The sequence below is a fragment of the Mastigoproctus giganteus genome, chromosome 8, assembly GCF_048544385.1.
Source record: "Mastigoproctus giganteus isolate SK-2022 chromosome 8, ASM4854438v1, whole genome shotgun sequence".
Taxonomy (NCBI): domain Eukaryota; kingdom Metazoa; phylum Arthropoda; class Arachnida; order Uropygi; family Thelyphonidae; genus Mastigoproctus; species Mastigoproctus giganteus.
The window spans coordinates 227,528,027-227,534,165 of NC_143582.1; positions in this window are offsets into that span (position 1 = coordinate 227,528,027).

Genomic DNA, 6,139 nt, shown 5'->3' on the forward strand with positions numbered 1-6,139 from the left:
CCACCCTGTGATTCATCTTAGAATCTTCCCAGTAATCCCAACATGTTCCAGTTTATACACTAACTATCATGAAGGACTGAGTTAAATGCCTTGCTAAAATTCGAATAAACTATATCGAAATTATTGCCTGCATCCAGCTCATGAGTAACTGTTTCCAAAAAGCTTACCAGGTTAGTCAAACATGATTTTCCCTTAACACAACCAAATTGTGTTTCCATCAGAATCCTATTTCTATCTAAATGCCGATGGATTGCGTACTTATTAATTGCCTTCTTTTAACCATTTTTATATATTGGCAATATGCTGGCACTTCTCCGATTCAAAGGAATCTCTCCCGAGTCCAAAAATGCCCTCTTAATTAACCTCCATCGAGGTTAATTAAGAGGGCATCATGGTTCAATACATTCTCTGGCCTCTTCCCTCAAAATTATTGTGCATATGTATGTCATCAACTCCTTGGACCATACTTGCTTTTTTGCTCGATAGTTTTTATAATAAACAATTATCTGTAATTACGACATCACTAATTTCATATGCCTCAGCCTTACTTGCACACCCTCTCCTCAGCACGAAAGGTCTTTCTTCAGTAAAGACCGATGCGAAACAACCATTCAGCTCATATGCATTATCAGCTGGTTTAGCTGACTGTCCCATACCCAGCGCTCAAGGGTCCGATCTGATATGTTTTATTCTTCTTTGTATTCAAGTATGTGCAATCACTCCTCTCGTGTCTGAGAAAAATTGCAGTCATACATATTCTGCCCTAACTCGCGTCATTTTTTTCACCATGATTCTATATTTATCCGACAAATCGTTAAGTAGTGTTCCTTGAACATCGTTAGTCCCCGCATGAATATTAATGCTCTCTAACTCCCTTAAAATCTGATAGTCTGTTGGTAACATCATCAATTTTTGCTCCCAACAAACGCTCCCTGGTTCTGGTCCATCAATCTTTATTTAAAAAAAATATTACCGGTTTCCATGACAATAGAATCTCCCAAAAAAAAATTAAATTTCCTTCAACCAGAGCAGAATGCACTTAACTGTTCGGTTCTGGGAGCCGAATCGAGGGTGTATCGTTTGGCGGGTGGAGAGATACATGAGTCCCTTACGAGTTCCCAGTTAATTTATTTCCAGGACCGTTTCTTCAGTGACTTCAGTGATCCGTTTCTTCAGTGACTCAAATTCTTCAAGTAAAGCAGCAGTTTTAATTTAAAATCAGTCGATGTCTTACTTCGGGCACAAAGAAAAGAATGGTCAGTTGAGTTTAGTTTGTCCAATCCACCAACCTGAAAATACGTGCCACAGGTTATACAAGTGACAAATTCACCACTCGCACTGGAAATACCCACTGCCATTTCTGCCTAGGTCATGATGTTCTTGGACGATGTTTGAAAGTGGATCTTGGAAGAACCATTATTTAGGTGAAACTTGAACGATTTCAAATTTAATTTTACAAAATTACTGAAATAAGATTTTAAAATTACAGAAAGTAAACTTAAACACATTTTAAACAAAAAATGTATCTTGGTACACTGTGATGAAGAAGAAAATAGCATAAAGGGAGAAAACGCGGAACCCGATAAAGGATATGGCACAACCATGCCTTTATCGAGTGCAGCCCAAAGCAGTCCACAAGGGGTACGAGTCATCAATTATGCAATAGCAATAATATTATTCAAAAAAACAAGTCCAGAAGGCAGGAACAAGTTCGAAATATCCTGTTAATTCTAATAAGTAATTAGTTGATGATAGTTTCACCACACAGAAGAAGGATCGAGACTGTTCTAAGGTGTGGAGGCATTTAGTAAAGGAAGAACCAGAGAAAAAAACTAGAAAAAAATTTCTTCACGAATTCATCAAACCAACAAACAAGGCAACAGGCTGCATTTATAGCCTGTTGTCTTTTACCTTTACATTTATGATGTGTTTGTAATTTGACTGCTCGCATTAACATTGGGGTCGAAGGTCTCTCTACGATTGAAATCAGCACTGCAGAAGGTTCAGAGTGCCTGGTAATCACTGATAGAAGAAATGAGAAGATAGAGGTAATACGGCACCAACATATTGCACGTTAAAACTCACTACGAAGCCAAAATATCAGCTCGGAACTTTATGATGCCACGTGGTAATTTTGAAACACCTTATTGAATTTAGAGTCCATTTTAAAAATGAAAAATAATTATTTGTTTATTCTAATAATCGATTAAGTGGAAAAAACTTACTGGGATTCTCCATGGCAAGTCGCTTCTTGGATTCTAGAAACAAAATCACACTTTAAGTATATGAACTGTATGATTAGGTGAATCCTTATATTCCAAATAACACAATTTCATTAAAATTATAAATATAATGAAATAATAAAAAATATTGTACGTTATTACTTTTAATTTCATATCATCTTTCAAAGAGCGAAATTTAACAATGTAAAGCATTAAAAAGGAATCTGATGGTGATACCGACTCCATGTTGTGTCCTCCAAACTCAGCCCCACCAGACAGAGAAACAGGAATATTTTCACCATTTTCGAAAACAGAATCTTCTAACAAAGGACGGCTTTATTTATAGGAGAAAACAGAAGGGAGAATCCCACAGCCCATGTGAACAAATCACCTTTTGTGATGGCAACTACGTTCAATTTGTTAGCTGATTTCCATCTGGCTGTTTTCCCTTACGTGATGAGATTATCTCGTTAGCAAATAAACATTTTCCGTTTCATAGGCAGTTCTGATTAAATTATCAGTTGCTCTGTGGTTAATTTATTTCCAAGAATTAAGGGGTTAAAATCAATTAATTAAATATAATAATAATGATGATATGGAAAGAAGGCGTCCTCCAGATGACGGAAGAAGGGAGGAAATGTAGGTTGGAGCCTCTGGCCTGCGGAGCCCATCCACCCCATCCACCCAGGGACAAGGAAAGAAAAAAGATTGCAGGGTAACAGTTACCCTTCAAACAGGTGCCATATGGCATTTAACACCCAAAGGCGTTTGTAGCACCTGACCTACCTTCTAGTATATAGGTGCAAAATCATCCCACACCCGAAGGTGTCAGCAGAGTTTGAAGTTAATCCTACCCTGGATGGGGTTTGCAGCGTATCTTACCACGGCAGAGGCGCTAGTTTATCCTACCCCGTAGGGATTTGCAGTGCGCTTAGGTGAATTCCCTTTGTACTACTGTCGAACTGTTGACTAGGAGATTGTTGTTTGATTAGTACATCTGAGTTGGAAAATTGATTGATTGAGGAAACACCGAGATGTTCCTGATGGTGTAAGTTTCCGTGTGTTTTCGTGATCAGTCTGGTCCTGTAATCCTCATAATAAGGACAGTAGTACATTACATGCTCCCAGCTTTCAGGTTGTCCGCATGTGCAAAGTGGGTTTTGTTCGATGTCCAGATACGTTAATTTTTTCCTGAAGGGTCCGTGTCCAGTAAGTAAGAAAGTTACTTGGAGGCCCGGTGAAAACCAGGGAGCGGACATGGGTATGTTTGGGCGACAGGAGGTAGGAAAAGTTTGGCAATAGCTCCTTGGCTTGTGTTATCCCATGCGTCTTGCCAAATTTTGATGAATTTGTTTGCAATTCGTTTTCTCTATCTTTTGGGATCGTTGGCCAGATCAAGGTGGATGTCAAGGATCTCAGAGGGAATACTTCTCTTTAGTCTTTCAAATAGGCCTTTCTCGATCACCTCAACAGACAGGGGTAGATATCCTGCGAGTACTTGAGGGACCGGCGTACTAACAGTGCGACAGGCTCTAGTAACTGTGAGGAGCATAACCCTCTGAACTGAATCCAACTTAGCTTTATTTCGCTGGATGTTGGCTCTGATATACCACACTACCACACCGTAGCAGACAATTGGCAAGAAGATGGTTTCATATATTAGTGCAAGTGCCATTCGTTTAAGGCCCCAGTCTGCCCTACTAATCCTGGCAATCAGTGCTGTGTATTTCCTAATTTTGGTTGTGACATGAACGAGATGCGGATAAAATGTCAACTTCATATCGCGGATTATGCCGAAGTACTTTATTTCAGGGAACAATCAATTTTATGGGTGCACCATTAATTTTTATGGTTGGTGGTCTGGTTAGTTAGAGCGATCCCTTGAGCAAGATAGACTTGGTTTTCTCACCAGAAACAGTCAGCCAGTGTGTGGAGGCCCAGCTCTGGCGCTTTCTGTGCGCCAGAGTGGCATTCACTTCCAACTGGGCTCGAGAACAAGCATAGATAACCAAAACTAGGTCGTCTGCAAAGGGCAAAGACACAGCACACTCAAGGTCCATCTGCAGGAACTCGTCCAAGACAATGGACAAGAATAATGGACCAAGGACCGAGCCTTGAGTACAACCCCAGTGACCAGCCTGGAGACTAGCTGGTACTTGGAGTTGAGCATGATCTTCTGCTGGTTGAGGTATGAAGAAATGCATCCGTAAAGGTTGATAGGAGTTTTGGCATGTGTAAGCCTTCTGAGGATGCTTGGCCACCACAGGCAATCAAAAACACCAGCAGAATCCACTGTGATGACAAGGGAGTATTTCACAGGAATATTTTTCGCCGAAGCGATGAGGTACTGAAGAGTATCCTCCGTACCAGTTCCGTGTTTGAATCCAAATTGACGGGAGGATGCCAGGCTTGATTCTGTGTAGTGTGTTTCCATCCGAGTGTGTAGAAGCCTTGCAAGCAGTTTGGTGAGGACAGGAAGCAAGATAATTTGTCTGTAAGAGTTTGGAATTTCTGGAGCTTTTTCAGGACCTTTGATGATAAGTTTTATATTAGCCTCCTTCCAGATTTTGAGAAAGTATCCAGACTCAAGACAGTTGTTGAAGTTAGCTACTAGGTGGTGAGGAAATCTTTCAGCAAACATTTTTAAGACATCGCCTCAAGAAGATAATTTCCAACAGTATTATTGTCTTTGGTTTTGTACACAGCAGTTTGAAGTTCGTCCAATAAAAAAAAGGCGCTGCAGTTCGATCGCCTTCCTGGTAATAATACATTGTTGATTAGCAGACATGGGTCACTCTCATTCGGAGAGATGAAGTCCAACATATAGTTGACGGATTCTTCCCAAGGTAGGGTGACTGAACCATCTGGTTTCAATGTTGAACACAGGACTTCTCCCCTGGGGAGTTTGTTGTTACGATACGGTATACCACTCCCCAGGGCTCGCTGTTACCTATTGAGGAAACCAATTACTACCAGGCTTTTTCTTGGATTTTTTGATATTATCTGTGTAGGCATTTCGGAGCGAACTGTAGGTTTCTTTGGCAGCGTCAATTTCAGGGAGAGGTAGTGAAGCACTAGCCCTCTGGAAGGCCTTGCGGGCATGATGCAATGTTTTCTCTGGTTATCCAATTCAGGGTTCCACTATGGGACAAAGGTCGAAAACGGTATACGTTTTGGCATGGCAATAGAGCAAGCTTGCTGGATACTTTTGGTTAGTGTTATTGCATTATTCTTAGGAGGGGTTTGGGTGAGAATAACAGGATCGGTAGGTAGCAAGTCTTCAAAAACTTAGTAAAAGCGGTTTCAAGCCGCTTTTTTTTTTTTTTTTTTTGGTACAATACCTGATGACATTTCGGGGAATGTGTGCAGATCAGAGTAGAATGTGTTTAGTGTCAAACGGCATCTCAGCATGCTATTTTGGGTGTGAAACAGAATAATGTAGAGGCCAGAAGTTTATATGGATATTGTGGTGTGTAATGATTTGTACCGTTGTTCATCTGGTCTTTTAGCCGTTGGGTCCCTAATGAGACCCACCGTTGCCCACACTATACCTCGTGGAGGCAGACCAGGTACACCAGTATTTTAGAAATTTACTATTTACTCTGGCAGGTCCTGCCACCTAATTTCCTGAGATTTCAGTACCTAGGACCTAAAAAAGGAGGGGGGGGGGGAGAAACGCTAGAAATTGGGTCAGGCCGAAAGAGATATAAGTTATGCTGGGTAAAGATAATTTTTTTTTTTGAGCGTGGGGCTTGTGTAGTTTTGACAAGGGTCAAATGCTAGTCAGGAATAGCTAGAGAGGGAAGCGAAGGCGCCTCCGTAGCCAGGTGGGAAGGAGCACACGCTTCTTGATTAGACCCGGTGTTCGAGCCAGTGACCACCAAATACGGAGGATGCGGAAAGCTCAGGGAATGACC